The sequence below is a fragment of the Marmota monax genome, unplaced genomic scaffold (genome assembly GCF_021218885.2).
Source record: "Marmota monax isolate L192 unplaced genomic scaffold, Marmota_monax_Labrador192_F-V1.1 WCK01_AAM20220418_F8-fsc00006, whole genome shotgun sequence".
In the NCBI taxonomy this organism is placed as follows: domain Eukaryota; kingdom Metazoa; phylum Chordata; class Mammalia; order Rodentia; family Sciuridae; genus Marmota; species Marmota monax.
The window spans coordinates 24496701-24516528 of record NW_026693712.1 but is presented as its reverse complement, the minus strand read 5'-3'; the positions used below and the strand labels follow the sequence as shown (position 1 = coordinate 24516528).

General features: G+C 35.1%; 1 protein-coding gene across 11 annotated transcripts in view; it reads left to right on the top strand.

Annotated features, from left to right (window-relative positions):
- Positions 1-19828, top strand: part of Fer (FER tyrosine kinase) — a 456651-nt gene that overhangs the window by 51423 nt on the left and 385400 nt on the right. For 9 of the 11 annotated variants that reach the window (XR_009228307.1, XM_046460091.2, XM_046460090.2 and 6 more), the window contains exon 2: positions 2156-2297. The exons of the other annotated variants lie outside the window; for them this stretch is intronic. The gene's annotated coding sequence lies outside the window, so the exon portion shown is untranslated. The remainder of the gene's footprint in view (positions 1-2155; positions 2298-19828) is intronic. 11 annotated transcript variants of the gene reach the window in all.

Genomic DNA, 19828 nt, shown 5'->3' with positions numbered 1-19828 from the left:
CTAGAAGGTAGTCATTATACATTTTTAATTGTTGTCTATGGAAATCCTTGCTGAGTTCTGATAATAACTTTGAAGTAACACAAAGAACATAATTTTGTATTCATATATTCATAATAGTTTGGAAAAGAAGTTCCATTTAGAGATGCTACCAATGAGCTATTTTAATATTAAGGAAAATACTTTATTTTTCATTGAAAAATAAAAATGATAGACAACTGAGTTGGAGATAAGAGACAACATGTGGGTGCTTTGACTAGCTGTCTTGAGCAAAACATGGACATTGCTCAATGTTGAATGTGGAATACCCATTGAATAGTTGTGTCTGTTGTTCTTAGGCCTTTGAATATGACCATTTCCATATCATGTGAGACCAGAATATGGAATTCTAAATAACTCTCAACTATCTGTACTGCTGAGACAGTCTGAAAATTTTAAAAATTTAAAATTTACTGATGACCCAGTAATTTGGGGGTCTGACTTTGGAATGGTATTAGATACTTGTATAATACACAAATTTAGGTATATATTCACTACATTTTGTTCCTTAGGAATCTTATGAGTGAGAAAGACATTTACTGTATTATATCTTGCAGGTTTAGTATAATGTACTGTATTGAAAGCAGTATATGAGAAGTCACGATTAAAATCGCCATATTTAAATGTCATCTTAAGTCGTACTTTATAGTTCAATAGAATAACTCTTGTCCCAAAGCCTTATTTTATACCACCATATGCAAATTATAGAAAGTCATAATTCACCTTGTAATTTCAATCATTCAGTAACCCTTGTTTGGTGCAAAGCATGTTCTAGGTGTTATGGAGAACGCTGGCTAAAGTAAGATAAAAATCACTGTCCTTAGTCACTACACAGTTTAGTGGAAGAAGGACAAAAACATTTTAAATTATATATAGATTAGATTTCCAACCAATTCTAGCATTGGGAACCTTGCCAAATCTAGAATTTTTTTTTTTTTGTATGTGTGGAGGCAAAGAATGAACCCTTTGGAAATTGGTAAAAGATTAGAGGAGTGGAAGATCTGGAGAATATGATTGATACAAGGTGTTTGGTCAGTTTCCTGACCAGAAGGAAAGCAGTGATCTTTCTGGTAGTATTTATGAAATGTCATATGAAAATCAAGGAAGGAGGAGAAATGAAAGGAAACAGACTAGGCAAACACAAAAAGAAGAGTTTGAAAGAAGAGGAGAGCTGATCATAAACCAGGAGTTGGGATTAGAAATAGGAAGGTATGAGGCAAAAGATGAGAAAACTGGGTTGTGAACCACATATAGTGACCTTCTATAACCATGTGTTCTGTATTTGTTGATTCAACCAAATATAGATAAAAAATATTAAGAAAAAATTGCATCTGTACTGAACACGAAGTCTTTTTTTTCTTGTCATTAATCCCTAAACAAACAGTATAACAACTGTTACATAGCATTTATATTGTATTAAGTATTATAAGCAACCTAGAGATGATTGTAAGAAATCTGTATGCTGTGTGTTGGTTATATGCAATTACTGTGCCATATTATATAAAGGATTTGAACATCCATGGGAGTCTTGAAACCAATTTCTCATGTATACTGAGGGACAACTGTATATTGAGAGAGCTCAGACTCCTCTAAGGTCCTCCAGTTTCAAGGATTGAGGGGAAAACAGTCAATTCAAGGATCCTGCTTTGGCATACTAAAGTTCATAAAACCAGGAAATTGTGTCGTTGCTGGGACAATCTTCCGTAAACCACCTTCAGCCTTTGAAAAAAATTTTCTTGCATTCTTAGTTACTTCTTTGGGTTGTAACAATATTTTAACATTTTAAAATATTAAACATAGTTGTTTGTTCTGGTGTGCTTCAAACTTGCAGTTTTATGCTGTGAAAATGGAGAAAAACAAGAATTATCTCTTCAAATCTGGGGGATAGGGTGGGGTAGAAGGTAAAATACATTATACATTGGAAAGTTGTGGAAGGAAGGGGGAGAGAATCAGCAGTGGGTAGACAAATTTGGCAAGTATAGTATTCTAATGTTTAATTTGATGAATGTGATAAATCGTCCCAGTTAATTTCCAGTAATATCCTATTATACGATATGTATACATTTTTACATCTTTCTCTATAGTGAATAGTTCTGATTTCTGTAACTTCTTCTTACAGCTCCTGCCTTTGGTTAGACCTATGATCATTCCCGTGAGGCTTCCCTGAATGTTTTCTTGTGTCTTCCTTGTTCTTAATCTTAATACCTCAATATGGACCTGCTACTTTAACTAAGACACGACCAGCAATGAGTAGTAGTAAGGTAGGATTACTTTATTGTTCTTAACGAATTATTGAATACATTCTTTTTGATCCTTGAAACTGAATAACAATTTTGACTTGTCTGAATTTTATGTTAGATTTGTCCTTTTCTTTATGTTAGATTATTCTACCTAGGCAGATTACTATCATTTTGCATTTGTGTGTTTTTTTTTTTTTTTTTGCTTGTCATTTATATTAATGATTTTTATCTCATTTGTGACACAGTGTTTTAGCCAGCCTTTTCATTAGTGTGACCAAAAGACCTGACAAAAACAATTAGAGGAAGAAAAGTTTATTTGGGGGTTCAGGGTTTCAAAAGTCTCAGTCCATAGAAGGCTGGCTCTATTCCTTGGGACTTGAGGTGATGCAGAACATCGTGGAAGAAGAGTGGGCAGAGGAAAGAGTGAGGAACATGGCAGCAGGAAGCTGAGAGAGAGCTTCATTCAATTACCTCAACCATGACCCAGAAATATTAGATAGAAAATTCTGGAAATAAGCAAATATATATATATCTCCTCCAAAGGAATGACCCCAGTGACTTACCTCTTCCAGCCACACCCCACCTGCCACTAGTCACCACTCAATTAGTCCCTATCAGGGATTCACACTGATTAGGTTAACTATCAACATAGTCATTTCACCTCTTTGTTACATTGTCTCACACAAAGCTTTTGGGGACACCTAAGATCTAAACCATAACACATAATTATTATTTTTAACTAGTATTTACAATTAGCAGAATCTATAGTACGTCTTCGCCCTGTGTTTCCATGGTCTTATGTTTTTAACTGCAGGGCACCAAACTCGGTGTACATTATATAAGATATATATATTTCTTGTTGAACACTTGTTCTTCCTTCTGGTTTCTGTATTTCTGTATTTCCAGAAAGACTGAAGTCACATGGACTTGAACTCATAATTAATTAAAAGTCATATAAAATTCAATTTCAGGGAAAAAGAGAAAACAAAGTATTAAAGTATTAACTAGTATGTATTACAATTTTGTCAGCTGCTTTATTTCCAGCACTAATGTTGTTTCTAGCATTATAATTAAATCCCTTTTGGTAAAATAACCAATTCTATGGGAAAGAGTTTTCTAAAATGTTTCTGAAATTACTTGTCCGTACTTTTCATTGAGCATTAAGTTTCCTCTCCCTAGCTGTCTTTTAAAAATAGATAATTCTTTTAACCAGTATGAAATCTTCCCAGGCTGATAACCCAAGCTCTGGCTGGTAATTATATTTTGGAGATTTTCCAACATCCTGTCATTAAATGTCTATCATATTAAGGTTATTTGAAAGTATCTATCTTGTCTAAACTCTTAGGTTCATTATCTTTTTGGTTTTGTGGCTCACTGGCATATTTATATTTAGTTTAGATGAAAACTGAAATTGGGTAGCTATTATATCTTTCTAACTCTGTGTTACTTGTTTCTTCGAATTAATCAATAATCTTAGCTACCTTCTGTTTCTTCTCAGAAGAATTTTTATGATGTTTTCTCAAAAAAGGGGAGTTAATATTTGTTTTTTGTGCTTTATGTGAGAGGCATTTGGCTAACTGTTTTTAAGCCTTCATGTGATCCTTAGTCCTGTGAGTTTTTCCACTTTGCATTTGGTTATCTTTTGAGTTTTAGAGCTGAGAGGTAGTAACAGAATAATGGAGTCTAATAGCTGGAAAGAATCTTTGAGATCATGTACTTCCTCTTTTTCACCTGGAACCTAGAGAGGTTTTGTGACTGGCCCAAGATCACACAGCTGCTTCTCATGATTTTGGAGACTAGTGCTGCTTATACTCCTCATGCTTCAGTCAAGCTGTCCTCCTCTCATGCTTTTTATCTTCCCTCCCTTTCAACAATTTGTTTTAACAATGTTCACTGCTATAGAAAAATTGAAAATATAAAACAGTGAACACCCACATTGCTTTTCATCTCAATTCACTCTATTAATGTTTTGCCACATTTTCACTTCATATATGTAGTTATATATATTTAAAACCATTGATACTGTGGCTTATTTCCTGCATAATCATAATACTTATATCACATATAAGAAATTAACATTAATTTGAGAATATTTTGTCAATCTATTTGTGCTGCTATAACAAAATACTTCAGACTGGGTATTTTATAAACAACAGAATTTATTTCTCATAGTTCTGAGGCTGGGAAATCCTAGGTCAATGTGCTGGCAGGCTTGGTGTTTGGTGAAGACCTGCTCCTTGTAGATGGCTTTGTCTAGGTGTTGTCACATAGCAGAAGGATGGAAGTAGGGAAGTTGTTCTCTGGAGTCTCTTATAAGAGCATTAATCCCATCCATGAGAGTTGAGTGGTTATGGTTTCACCTCCCAAGGGCTTTACCTCTTACCATGTTGCCATGAGGATTAAAGTCTAACATATGGGGATGTGGCTCAAGCGGTAGCGCGCTTGCCTGGCATGCGTGCGGCCCGGGTTCGATCCTCAGCACCACATACAAACAAAGATGTTGTGTCCGCCGAAAGCTAAAATAAATAAATAAATAAAAATTCTCTCTCTCTCTCTCTCTCTCTCTCTTTAAAAAAAAAAATAAAGTCTAACATCTGACTTTAGAGAGACATATACCTTCAAACCATAGCAATGTTTAACATAATGATCCGTATTCAGGTCTCTCCATTTGTTCCTGAACTTTTATTTTGTTTTTTTGTTTTTTGATCCAGGTTCAGTCAGGTTTCATGTCTTACGTATTTGGTTCCATGCCTTTGTATTTTCTGTTCTCAAATAGTTCTCTGCTTTTTTGTTTGTTTGTTTTCTTGTTGTTCAAGATCTGTATTTTCTTTTAGGAGATAGAATTTGTATATAACTAATGTCTCTTTTGGGAATTGCCTGGTTTCTTAGAACATTATTCATCCAAAACTTATTTGCAGTTTGCTTTTTCCTTCCAATTCTCTGAGGTTGCTGGAGATAATATTGTCATTTCTGAGGTTTTCTTTTTTTCTTTTCAAAATACCATTCCAGTTTTAAATATACATTAGAAGAGGCTTTTTCCATTTGGTTGCATTAAGTTAAAGTTAAGGAAACTTAACTTTTGTATTTGATTCTCTGGCACTAGTCAGCAATTGGAATTCAAATTAAAAAGAGAAGTCTGCAGGAGTTCCCCCTCTTTGCCCATCCTCACCTTCTAACCAGATGGTTATATCTAGGAATGTCTATCAAGCCACTGTGAATATTATAAAGCCTTTGTCTTTGAAAGATGCACAATTTCAAGAAAGAAATAGATTAAAATGCAAATGACACATAAAGCAAGTGAATAGACAAAATCAGAGCTTGGCACAATCAAGACAGAATTTAAGTATCTTCTGTGTTTTGTACTTTTGTGGAGCAGTCTTTCTTTCTTATTTGCTATTGAATTTCACAGATCTGGGTGATTTTCTTTAAGATTCATGGTATTTGGGAACAAGTATACTTTTTTTGGGAGGAAACATTACTTTTTTTTTTTTTTTTTTCCTTTTTGGTACTGGGGATTGAACCCAGGGTTGCTTAACCACTGAGCCACATTCCCAGCCCTTTTTATTTTTTATTTTGCGACAGGGTCTCACTAAGTTGCTTAGGGCCTTCCTTGCTAGATTGCTGAGGCTGGCCTTCAACTTGCAATCCTCCTGCCTCAGCCTCCCAAATTGCTGGGATTTCAGACATGTGCCAACACACCTAGCTAACATAGAGCTAACTTTTAAGCAATATTTTCAAAGAGGAGAGAATAATGTTTTGGTTGAAAGGGAAGAGAAAATTTCAGTGAGGAAAGGGACTACTCTGGATGCTTTTAGGTTATACTTCTTGTGTGCTTTTATTACCTTTTACAAATAGATTCCTTTTACAAATATTGTTGTATATTAGAATTGCCTCTTCTCTGATAAGCTTCCTGAGGTTGAAACCAGTATTTTTATCTCTGAGTATTCAGGAGTTTACTCAGTGCTTGGCACATTGTAGACATTTAGTAAATCTTTATCTGATGGGTAAATGATTGAACAATAGTCTCTAAATAACATACAGAGCAAAAAAGACAAATTAGATTGATTTACTGCCAAGGTGCTCAATTAGAGGTAGAATTAGTTGAGAAGCTTGAAATAAGCAACAGGGAAATTGTTTCACTGAAAGACAGGAGGGGCATTCTGTGGAAGAGGTAAAGATATCTATTATCTGGAAGAGTTAAAGATATCTATTATGGAAACACAATTGGGAGAGTTTTTATAAAAATAGCTATCATGATATATAAATACCCTTGCCATTTTTTGAATTAAAATGAATGTTTGAAGGATAAATAATTTTTAATGTTAAGTACTTAATAATTAGAAATAAGTTTTGTTTTTAGTGTCATGAAAATGTTAATGTTATTCAGGAGTTCTTTCTAAAATTCATTATTGGAATTATCAAATCTATAGAAAAATTGAAATAGTAGTAAAATGGGCCCCCAAGTATCCATCACCTACCATACTTTGGCAATTTCGTTAGTCTTGTTTCATCTACAAGACTTGTTTTTCTGCTGCTGGGGATTAACCCAGGTGTGTTCTATTATCAAGCTACAACCCCCAGCCCTTTTATTTTGATTTTGAGAGAGGGTCTTAATAAACAGCAACAGGCATTGCACCACTGTGCATGGCTGAGGTATTTTTTTCCCTGGAGTATTTTAAAATATTCTGTCATAATTAGTTTGCTTGAACACTTCTTTTCAATTCTTTTTTTGTTTGTTTGTGGTACTGGGGTTTAACTCAGGGTTGCTCTACAACTGAGCTATATCCCGGTCCTTTTTGTTTTCATTGTGAGACAGGGTCTGGCTAAGTTGCCTAGTCTAGGCTTGAACTTGCAATGCTCCTGCCTTAGCCTTCCAAACTGCTAGGATTATAGGTATGTGCCACTGTGCCTGGCTTGTTTTCATTTGTTTTGTGTACATCCAGGAGTAGAATTGCCATATCATGTGGTAATTCTATGTTTAATTATTTGAGGAATTGACAACTGTTTTCCACTGTGACTGAATCAGTTTGCATTCCCACTAGCAATGTATGAGGATAGTTTTTCTACATCCTCACCAATATGTGTTATTTTCCAATTTTTTATTACAGCTATCCTAGTGTATATAAGTTCATATCTCATTGTGGTTTTGATTGCCATTTTCTTAATGACTAATAATGTTGAGAGTTTTTTTCATGTGCTCATTGACTATTTGTATATCTATTGTGGAGAAATATATAATTAAGTCTTTTGCCCGTATTTAAATTGAGTCATGTGATGTTTAATTTTATGTGTCAACTTGATTGGGCAAAGGGATATCTAGCAAGTAAAACATTATTTCTGGGTGTGTCTGTGAGGGTCATTTTGGAAGAGATTATTAATATTTGAATCAGTAGACTGAGTATAGAAGATCTTCCTTATCAATGTGGTGGGCATCATCTAATTTGTTACGGGATTAAAAAGAACCAAAAGGCAGAGGAATGATGAATTTACTCTTTCTGCTTAAGCTGACACATCTATCTTTTCCTTCACTTAGGCTTTGGTGCTCCTGGTTCTGTCTTTTGGACTCAGATCAGGAGTTTATATCTGTGACCACACCCAACCCCATTCATAGACTAGTAGGTTGTTGAACTTTTTGACCTCCATAACACCACCAGCCAAATCCTACAATAAATTTTTTTTTATTTATGTCTCTGTATGTCCTATTGGTTTTTGTTTCTTTGGGAATCCCAACAATACAAAATTTTTGTCTTTGTAATGTTGAGTTGTAAGAGTTCTTTATATTCCGAATATTAGACCCTTACATAAATCATAATTATAGGTATATCACTTACAAATTATTTTCTTCCATTCTTTGATTTGTCTTGTCCTCCTACTGGTAGTATTTTTTGATCTACAAAAGTTTCGAATGTTGATGAAGTCCAGTTTATTGATTTCAAGTGCCAATTTTTTTTCCTTCTGATTTTGGCTTAGGTAGCTTGCTCCTAGACTTGTGAAAATTTCTAAGAGAAGAAACTCTAAATATTTCCATAGTCAAATACTTTAAATACTTTCTTTCATAGAATGTGACTTATGTTAATGCAGATTGTTGGAGTTGCTTTTCTTATTGTGACTGCCTATATAATCTGTAGGGAATTTTTTCTATCATATCCTGGTATTTAACATTAGGCCTTTTTTTTTTTAAACAATTCACCCATGACCAAATCAAAGCAGTATAAAGGAAAACAATATAGTTAAATGTTATTTTCCTTTAGAATATTTCACATTAAGCTTTTTGTGTATGCTCACTGATTTACAATCTTAATATGAGTGATATATATGTTTTACTAAAGTTTTTTTTGGTTGCTCTGTCTGTATAATCTACATTATTAGTAGCTAAAGAAATATTGGTTAGAGCCATGGCTTTCTCATGATTAATTTTTTAAAAATATTTATTTTTTTAGGTGTAGATGGATACAACACAATGCCTTTATTATGTGGTGCTGAGGATCAAACCCGGGTCCTGCCCGTACTAGGCAAGCGCTCTACCGCTGAGCCACAATCCCAGCCCCTCTCATGGTTAATTTTAAGTACATTTCTCATCCTTTACTCTTTCCTTATATTTTCTTTTTTTTTTTAATTTTTTTATTTATTTCTTACATATATGACAATAGTGGAATGCATTGCATTCATAATTATCCATTCACAGCATCCTTATATTTTCTTACATACATCTGTAAAACTTGATTTTTACCTTTTTCCTTTTTTTTTTTTTTTGTGTGTGTGTGTGTATGGTGCTGGAGTCTAGCCCAGAACTTCATGCATGGTAGGCAAGCATTCTACCACTAGGCAATACTGCCTGCTCAGATTTTTTGCCTTTCTAATCCTCAGTCTTTAAAAAAAAAAAAAAAAAAAGTTATTGGTGGGTTTTTTTTTAAAATTTTTATTGTTGGTTGTTCAAAACATTACATAGTTCTTGATATATCATATTTCACACTTTGATTCAAGTGGGTTATGAACTCCCATTTTTACCCCATATACAGATTGCAGAATCACATCAGTTACACATCCATTGATTTACATATTGCCATACTAGTAGTGTCTGTTGTATTCTGCTGCCTTTCCTATCCTCTACTATCCCCCCTCCCCTCCCCTCCCCTCCCCTCCCCTCTTCTCTCTCTACCCCGTCTACTGTAATTCATTTCTCCCCCTTGTATTTTTTTCCCTTTCCCCTCACTTCCTCTTGTATGTAATTTTGTATAACCCTGAGGGTCTCCTTCCATTTCCATGCAATTTCCCTTCTCTCTCCCTTTCCCTCCCACCTCTCATCCCTGTTTAATGTTAATCTTCTTCTCATGCTCTTCGTCCCTACTCTGTTCTTAGTTACTCTCCTTATATCAAAGAAGACATTTGGCATTTGTTTTTTAGGGATTGGCTAGCTTCACTTAGCATAATCTGCTCTAATGCCATCCATTTCCCTGTAAATTCTATGATTTTGTCATTTTTTAATGCAGAGTAATACTCCATTGTGTATAAATGCCACACTTTTTTTATCCATTCGTCTATTGAAGGGCATCTAGGTTGGTTCCACAGTCTTGCTATTGTGAATTGTGCTGCTATGAACATCGATGTAGCAGTGTCCCTGTAGCATGCTCTTTTTAGGTCTTTAGGGAATAGACCGAGAAGGGGAATAGCTGGGTCAAATGTTGGCTCCATTCCCAGCTTTCCAAGAAATCTCCATACTGCTTTCCAAATTGGCTGCACCAATTTGCAGTCCCACCAGCAATGTACAAGTGTACCCTTTTCCCCACATCCTCGCCAGCACTTGTTGTTGTTTGACTTCATAATGGCTGCCAATCTTACTGGAGTGAGATGGTATCTTAGGGTGGTTTTGATTTGCATTTCTCTGACAGCTAGTGATGGTGAGCATTTTTTCATGTACTTATTGATTGACTGTATGTCCTCCTCTGAGAAGTGTCTGTTCAGGTCCTTGGCCCATTTGTTGATTGGGTTGTTTGTTCTCTTATTGTCCAATTTTTTGAGTTCTTTGTATACTCTGGATATTAGGGCTCTATCTGAAGTGTGAGGAGTAAAGATTTGTTCCCAGGATGTAGGCTCCCTATTTACCTCTCTTATTGTTTCTTTTGCTGAGAAAAAACTTTTTAGTTTGAGTAAGTCCCATTTGTTGATTCTAGTTATTAACTCTTGTGCTATGGGTGTCCTATTGAGGAATTTGGAGCCCGACCCCACAGTATGTAGATCGTAGCCAACTTTTTCTTCTATCAGATGGCGTGTCTCTGATTTGATATCAAGCTCCTTGATCCATTTTGAGTTAACTTTTGTGCATGGCGAGAGAAAGGGATTCAGTTTCATTTTGTTGCATATGGATTTCCAGTTTTCCCAGCACCATTTGTTGAAGATGCTATCCTTCCTCCATTGCATGCTTCTAGCCCCTTTATCAAATATAAGATAGTTGTAGTTTTGTGGATTGGTTTCTGTGTCCTCTATTCTGTACCATTGGTCCACCCGCCTGTTTTGGTACCAGTACCATGCTGTTTTTGTTACTATTGCTCTGTAGTATAGTTTGAAGTCTGGTATCGCTATACCGCCTGATTCACACTTCCTGCTTAGCATTGTTTTTGCTATTCTGGGTCTTTTATTTTTCCATATGAATTTCATGATTGCTTTCTCTATTTCTACAAGAAATGCCGTTGGGATTTTGATTGGCATTGCATTAAACCTATAGAGAACTTTTGGTAATATCGCCATTTTGATGATGTTAGTTCTGCCTATCCATGAACAGGGTATATTTTTCCATCTTCTAAGATCTTCTTCTATTTCTCTCTTTAGGGTTCTGTAGTTTTCATTGTATAAGTCTTTCACCTCTTTTGTTAGGTTGATTCCCAAGTATTTTATTTTTTTTGAGGATATTGTGAATGGAGTGGTTGTCCTCATTTCCATTTCAGAGGATTTGTCACTGATATACAGGAATGCCTTTGATTTATGCGTGTTGATTTTATATCCTGCCACTTTGCTGAATTCATTTATTAGCTCTAATAGTTTCTTTGTAGAGCCTTTTGGGTCTGCTAGGTATAGAATCATGTTTTTGTTTTTTTGGTGTGTGCTGGGAATTGATTGAACCCTGGATCTCTTGCATGCTAAATACATGCTCTATCCCCATTCCCTTTATATATTTTTAATCTTAAAAAGCAAATGGATGGTTATTATAAAAACCGAAACTAAGATACATAAAGCAAAATGACATTATTCAAACTGTTCCCAAGTCTCACTCTCCAAAGGTAGCAAATATTTAGTTTGATGCGTATGAGTTTAGATTTTTAAAATATACTGAAAAGAAATGTTTATGTGTGCATAATTTTTAAATGTAATTATTTGATATACTTGTTCTGCAATTTGCTTTTCCTATTTTTCATTTGATTTCTATTTATGCTTCATGTACCTCTAAAATTTGTTTGCTATAACTTTGTTAGAAATATAACATAAGAGGGCAGAATCACTCAGAATAATAGGAGGAAAAAAAGCAAGAATAATTGAATGTATGGGAAGATTAAATTTTAAAAGCTTAGGCTGAGGAAAATACATGCTAGTTTTTATTAATATTACTGCTATCTTTTAATTTACAAGCTCCTCTTTTTGGCTCATTTAATCTTTATTGAATTATAAAGGCATTTTTTAATTTGACATTTTAGAATACTTGCATAAGAAAGAGTTGGAGGAAAACTATAAGATGTATTGAGTACCCCTATGGTGTACACTTATATGACTATCATTGTTTGAGACATGTGAAGTTGCAAACATGAATAAAATACTCTTGGGCTGGGGCTGTAACTCAGTGGAGAAGCACTTGCCTAGCATGTGTGAGGCACTGGGTTTCATCCTGAGCACTGCATTAAAAAAAATAAACAAATAAAATAAAAGCATGTTATCCTTCAAAGATACCCTCATTACTAAGCTCTGTGATAATAAAGAGCAATCACACAGAAGAGGTTTCCTGAATGAAGTGACCTAGTCTTATAACACTAGTAAAAATTAGCCAGGGTTTAAAAAAGAAACAACAAAACAATAACAACAATAAAAACAGGGGAAGTGAAAAAGAATTGAATCAAAATTGGAGGTTGTTATAAGACCAATAGTAAAACAGTCAGCAATTTAATATGGATATGGAAAGGTATAAAGGGGATTCTGTGCTCCAGTTTGCTTTGAGTGGTTCAGAGTTATACTTCTTACCCTAGTATAATAAAGAATAGCATCCTACTTCAATCTTAAAATTATTCCAGTTCTGTATGGTAAGTGGCAAGCTCACCTAGAAAAGAGTCAAGGTGATAAATTTTCAGAAAGTACTTTGATTAGTGGATGGCTGGAGATCTCTTTGAAATAAAAGAGTAGATAGAAGATAAGGGCTCAGAGAAATAGAAGCCTAAAACTAGAATATTAAAATTTACTTTGCTAAAGCAAACACTTTGGATTTAGACTATGGACAATAGCACTTGAAGTAGAGTTGAATTGAAGGTCTTTGAAGAAGAGGAGAAAGGCTATCAAGGCTAATATTTCCATTGATGAGGATAAGAATTGGCTTGGACAATATCATTTTGGGGCATGTAGAATGTTGAGATGCAGATTTGGGAACAAATAACAGGAAGGTCAGGTAGGAATTAATAAAGCCAAATGGTATAAATTTTAAAGGAGGAGGAATCTTTGCAGAAGACTGGAGGAATTGTGATTTGGAAATCTAAGAAACTGGAATTGTTGCCCACATTCTGCTTAACCTAGTCTCATGAATAAGAGTGTTGAAATGTAAGAAAGGTAGGGCTTTCACCTCAAAACATGGTGCTATTGTGGGGTTTCAGATTTGATGGGAGTTGGAAGGTAGAGATTTAGGGAAGTTTGTTTATAAACTGAATGGAATCTAGAGGAATCAGTACATATGTAGAACAATCTGGGAATAAAATAGAGTTGTAAGGTCATAACTAAAGGGAAAGGATGGGGTGGCAGCAAGGATTAGGCCTTTCTTTTTGGGAAAACACTGAATTACCTAAAAAAGCCAAGAATGGAACTTATTTCCTTCATGTTCTAAATAGTGGCTTGTCTGGTCTGGGCTCCCTGAGGAGCTGTCATACTGCAGGTTAGAGACTGGTTGCTGCTTAGTTCATTTAACTTATAACTGATGAAACCCTTTTGGTTGCTGCTCTGTTAGTTTATACCTTTAGTGAGTGTTATTTGAAGGGATTTTGAAATTATTTTGACATTTGCCCACATTATTATTCTCTTTAAAAGAAAAATTTTGGCCTTAATTTGAAAACTGAACTGATTTTTTTTTTTTTAAATAATTAATCATGCAGGAAGGGTAAAATATTAAAAGGCATCTAGATAGTTATATTTTTAGAATTTAGGACAGACAAGGTTCTATGCATTATGGTCATACTACACTTATAAATTTCTTCTTCTATTGTTTTTTCCTTAAATTAGCAATGTTTTTACACCATTTCCCCTGTTTTCCTACTTCTGTACCTCAGCTCCAGTTAAAACTTTGTACTTAGAAAGTAACTCTTCTCCACCACTTTCTCATCCATCTTCTTTCTTTGAGCTGTCTTATGCTTTATCAGTAACGACTGCTTTTTAAAAGGTACTTCCATTACCAGGCACATTTCTTAATTTTACATGAACTTCATAATAACCCTGCAAAACAGCTATTATTATCCTTATATTAAGACAAGAAAACTCAGCTTTTAGGGAGGAAGTTTAAATTCAGTTAACACTGCTGACAAAAGGCAGCATTAGGATTTGAACCCAAGACAGCCTTTACAAAGCTACTTCCTTTATACATCTTTGAAGATAAACAGATATACATTTGTATATTTCTCCTATAAATATCTCTCAAGATTTATAAGAGATTTCCTTTTCTTAATAAGTCTTTTTGCACCCTCCCCCCCCCCCCCCATCTCTTTGTAGCACTTTTCACCTTGGAGCTTCATGTTCATTTGTCTTTCTTTGTGTATCCTTCATCAATATCCCTGCTGAATTTTACCCGGTCTGTTTGGTGTACCTGTTGAGTTACGTTTTATTTAATTTGTTTTCATGTTTGTTATTTACTGTAGGTTTTGAGCTTCTTGAGACTAGGGACTTTTATCTTATTCATTTATGTTCCTGTTTACTGGCATTGAAAGACAAATATGTATGTTTGTATGTTGAGTAATTTTTTTCCCCCTACTATCGATTGAACTCAGAGGCACTTAACCACTGAGCCACATCCCCAGCCCTTTTTTATTTTTTATTTTGAGACAGGGTTTTGCTAAGTTGCTAAGGCTGGCTTTGAATTTTCAATTTTCCTGCCTCAGCCTCAGAAGCTACTGTAATTACAGTCATTCACTACTACACCCAGCTTACTGAGTGAATTTTGAATGAATTAATCAGATTATCATTGCTTATGTACTTGTCCTACTATACTGTAAATAGCTTGAATGTTGAAAGTCAGATTGTATTTTATGTCCTCACTATTTTATCTCTTGATAATCCAATAAAAATACCTGGTGATTTATAGCCATTCCTTTAAAAATTTTTGTTGATTCTGCTCTCCTTAAATAATTTAAAAATGTTAGTACTTCATATATACTTTTAAGATAAAAATAGAGTTAAAAGCTAATGTGTTGTTCTCTTGATCATAGACTCAGAGTTGCTCTGAGTATAGAAGATTGTCATTCATTAATTTTGTTCCAATAGGCTGTCCAGTCCAGGGGTATTTCACCTGCATTTAACTTTCATTTAAAATTGAACTAGGAGCAAAATGGAAAGCATATGAGGAATTTTAAACATAATACCACGTTCATAAGGTGGCCAAGGTCAGCATTTATTAATTGGTAATGAATGATGCTGTCTTCATAGTTAAATTTTGGTGACTATTCATTTCAGTCTATTTAAGTACTTCTGAAAAAAGAACTCACTTTGTATTCATGTGAAGTCAGTTTTTTGGTTTGTAACTGTGTTTGGTACTTGCTTGCTTTGTGGTTTTAGTGACTTTTTTTCTGTCTTGCTGCTGGCATCTTAATATTTTGTTCAGGTAGTCACTGTGTTTCTGACTTCTGTCAGTATTGAAGCATGTAAAAGGTAAGAAATACCTTCAGATAATTTGTTTGTATTTAACTGCTTAATTATTTTGTAGTCTATACAAACTCTATTCTTGTAATGTAACTATACAAACATATTCTTGTAACTTGAACCATAAACTGAGTTTGATAGGTTTTATTAGTCAAGGATTATAAATTCAAGTATTATTGAATTTCCTTCCATTTCATGAGAATATCTGTTAGGGGAAGAATGAAGGATTTCCTATTTTTATTAAAGGGTTTTTATTTGCTAGTTTGCTGATTTTTCTAAATTAGCAGATCTTCAGTGATGTACTTGAATTTCTTTATCAATGTTAAAATAAAGGAAAAATTTGTAAACATAAAGCATCTATGTTTCATTACCATACTATGAAAGACAATATTCAACACAGAGTAAACTTTCTTTTTGCTACAAAAGAACAATATTTCCATGTCTGTACTTGGAGAAGTTGCTAGTCATGGAGCCAAAAGTTGAAAAGCAGGAGACATGTTAAAACAGATACTCCAATGATATAAAGACTAAAAAAAAAATATCTATGATATATTTGTTTCTGGTTAGCTCATAGTTTAAAGGGAGAAATACACCTGAGCAAATCATTGAAATAAGAGATGTATCATGTGAAGCACAGATACAAGTGTAGTCTTGGGATATGAGAAAAGGAAGTACTTAACTCAGTTTGGGTGGTGGTGATGGTTGTAGGGAAGCTTCATGGAGAACACAACTTTGAGTTTGGTTGTTGATGATTCTCTAGGCCAATATGAGTGGAAAAACATTGAGACTGAGGGAACAATATCTACAAAGGCACAGGGGTGTGAAGGAACCATAAATAGTAAGTTGTGTGGCTACTACAAAGGGCAGGAAATTGTCTTGAGCCAGCTTCGATTACCAGGCAAAGGACTTTGAAGTCTTTAATCAGTTATGGTTATTTAATACCTAATGTTACTAGGTATTAAATAATAGAATTAATTAATATTAATGTTAGAATTAATGCCAGTATTACCCAGAATCCTAGGGAATGAAGGGAGAAAAGTAAGATTGCAGGGCACTAGAGATGCACTTGCAATGCTGTATAGCATCAACTGGTTAATTTATTTCACAGATTTTTATTATATAAAAAAATAATACTGTATGCAAGACAGTGTTCTAAGCATGGTGATATTGTGGGGAACAGAGCAGAGTAATTCTCTGCCTGACTGGAATTTTCATTACAGGTCAGCATATAATATAATCCCTACCACCTGTGTAATTTTTTGCTACAGCACAATTGTATAATTTCTGTTCATTTTCTTGGGGTTAATAAAGGCAGCTTTATCCATTCCTTGTACTACTTCTGCAACAATATGGCTAAATTTGTGAAAAACTCTCCATATTATTGTTTTTCTCTGACCTATTTTTGAGTCTAGGTATTTTTATTTGAAGTTGAAATTTTTATTGAGGTAATTGTGGATCTTCTTGCAGTTGTGAGGAAGAACAGAGAGATCCCTGTGTACTTTGATGAGTGTTTAACTCCCCTCTTGTCCACGCTGACCTTCAGCAGTTTGTCACTTACAGGTCAGGTTTTCTTCCTCCAGCACTAGTTCTTAAGGAAGTTTCTGCTCTGATATGATGTGACTCTATATATTCACCTCTCTCTCCCCAGTTTGGGAAAAGTAGTGACCTCAATGCTTTTACTGATCTAAGAAGAGTTACTGATTTTTTAGTTAGTGTAGCTCTTTACTTATTTGGATGGACTGGTGACCTCCAAGCTTCTCACATGCCCGCTAGAAACTGTAAGCTGCAGTTTATATTTAAATTGTGTTTTTATGGGCTTTCATAGGGTAAAATTTTTACTTTTGATGTCCATTTTTCTTCTTTTGGGATTGTAGTTTTGGTATTATAGCTAAAAACACTGCTTAGCTTTAGATCCTGAAGATTTCCTCCTATTTTTTTTTTTTTAAATCTAAAATTTAGTAGTTTTATGTTTACATTAAATCTACAATCTTTTTTTTAAGTATTGGTGGTTTTGGGGATTGAGTGCAGGTCCTCATACATTACTAGACAAGCAATGTACCACTGAGCTTCTCCCCAGTTCTTTATTTTTTTATATTATTTTTTTATTTTGAGACAGGTTCTCATGAAGTTGCCCAGGCTGGGTTGCAAACTTGTGAATCTCCTTCTTCAACTTCCCAAATAGCTGAAATTTGGGAAATGGACATGCCAGTAGGTCCATGATTCTTTTGAGTTAGTTTTTTACAAGGTGTTAGGTCAAAGTTTCTCTCTCTCTCTCTCTCTCTCTCTCTCTCTCTCTCTCTCTCTCTCTCTCTCTGTCTCTCTTTTTCTCTTTCTTACCAATAAATGTCCAGTGGCTCTAGTACTATTTTTTGAATAGGCTAATTCTTCCTCCTTTGAATTGGTTTTAGGCCTTTGTCAAAGATCTGTTGAACATATTTGTGTTGGTCTATTTCTGTATTCTCTGTTCTGTTAACATTGCTTTTTTATTATCTGTCCTTTACCAATATCACACTGTGTTGATTTCTGTAGCTGTATAGCATCTTATTCAGCAGGGTAGACCATATTTTCTTGAATACTATTTCATGCCTTTTCTTTCTCCTTTTTTGGACTCTAATGTAAGAAAAGTTGGATCTTTTGTTATTGTCCCATATATCCCTAAGGTGGTGTTGTTATTTTGCTTCTTTTCTATTTTCTCTATGTTTGGATTTTTTTTTTTTGGGGGGGGTACTGGTTATTGAAACCAGGGGTGCTTTACCACTGCGCTATATCATTAATCCTTATTATTTTTTTCTTTTGAGACAGTATCTTGCTAAATTGCTGAGGGTCTCACTAAGCTGCTGAGGGTGTCCTTGATTTTGTGATCCTCCTGCCTCACCCTCCTGAGTTGCAAGGATTACAGGTGTGTGCTACTGCACCTGTCTGGATTGATTGAATTCTATTGTACTGTCCTTAAATTCATTGTTTGTGTCTTATTTACTTTACTATGGAGTCTGTCTAATGAGTTTTATTTTGTTTGTTTTTCATTACTAGGGATCAAAACCATGGGCTCTTTACCACTGAGCTATACCCCCAGCTCTTTTTACTTTGTGATAGGTCTCACTAAGTTGTGTAGAGCTTCAGTAGGTTGCAGAAGCTAGTTTTGAACTTGAGATCCTCCTGCTTCAGCCTCTCAATTTTTAATACTGTAATACTGTTTCTGGGTATTACAGGCATGTGCCACCATGCCTGGCCATCTAGCAAGCTTTTACATTTCTGTTGTTGCATGGCTTAGTTCTATAATTTCCATCTGGTTATTTTTGCAACTTGTGTTTCTTTGCTTGAACGCCCCCCCCCCCAATTCATTTTAATAGAATTTGTAATTGATTTTTAAAGCATTTCTCTATTGATGGTTGTTTTAAAATTTTTGTCAGATAATTCTGACATTTAATTCATCTTGGTGTTGGCATTAGTTGACTATCATTTCTCATTCAAGTTATAATTTTTCTTGTTCTTGGAGTAATAGGTGATTTCTGACTGAATGGGATAATTTATTTTGTTAGGAGACTTGGGGTCTATTTCAATCTTTTATTTTCATAACTAGTCACCTTGTTTAGTTTTAGCAGTCAGGTCTTAGTCTGTCTCTTTTTTTTTTGTGGGCTACAAGTCCAAAGACATTTTAATTTTAAAGTCTATTGGTGGAGAAAATGTGTGCTGAGATTTCCTTACTGTGCTCTGTGCCCCTCATATTTCTGGGATAGGGAGAAGAGTCTTGGGCCTATGGCTTCCTGGATTGGACCTCTTGCAAAAGTTGGATACTTCTTGCCAGTTCTCTTGCCTGCTCTGGTGTCTCTGGGTAGAAAAGGTGATCAAGTTGCTTGCTATAATTGCTTGCTGATCCCTCCTGCTTGGTCTCTCCAGATTGAAAAGGGGAATCTTTGGTCTTGTGGGAAGGCAGAGGGATTTCCTCTGGCTTTTGCTTTTGGTGAGATTCCCAGTCAAACTCCCTTGCTGCTGGTGGACTCACCTGGTGTTGTTAGAGGAACTCCTATTCTACTCTGAGAAGGAGTAGCCTACATGGGGTATGTGTTAGTCAGCTTTTTGTTGTGGTAACTAAAATACCTGACAAGAACAACTTATAGGAGGAACATTTTATTTTGAGCTCAGAAGTTTAGCCCATGGTCGGCTGGTTGCATTGCTTTGAGCCCAAGGTAAGGTAGAGTATCATGTCTGAAGGGCAGGGATGGATGAAGACTGCTCAACTCATGGTGGCCAGGGAAGCAGAGAAAGAGAGGGGAAGGGGCCACAAGGAAGCTGCACTCTTCCAGGGAATACCCCCAGTGACCCACTTCGTCCAGCCATGGCTCACCTGCCTACAGTTACCATCTAGTTAGCCCTTTTAAACTAGGATGGACTGATTAGCTTATGTCTCTCATAATTTAATCATTGCATTTTTTATTATTCCTGTGTTAACATAGGATCTTTTG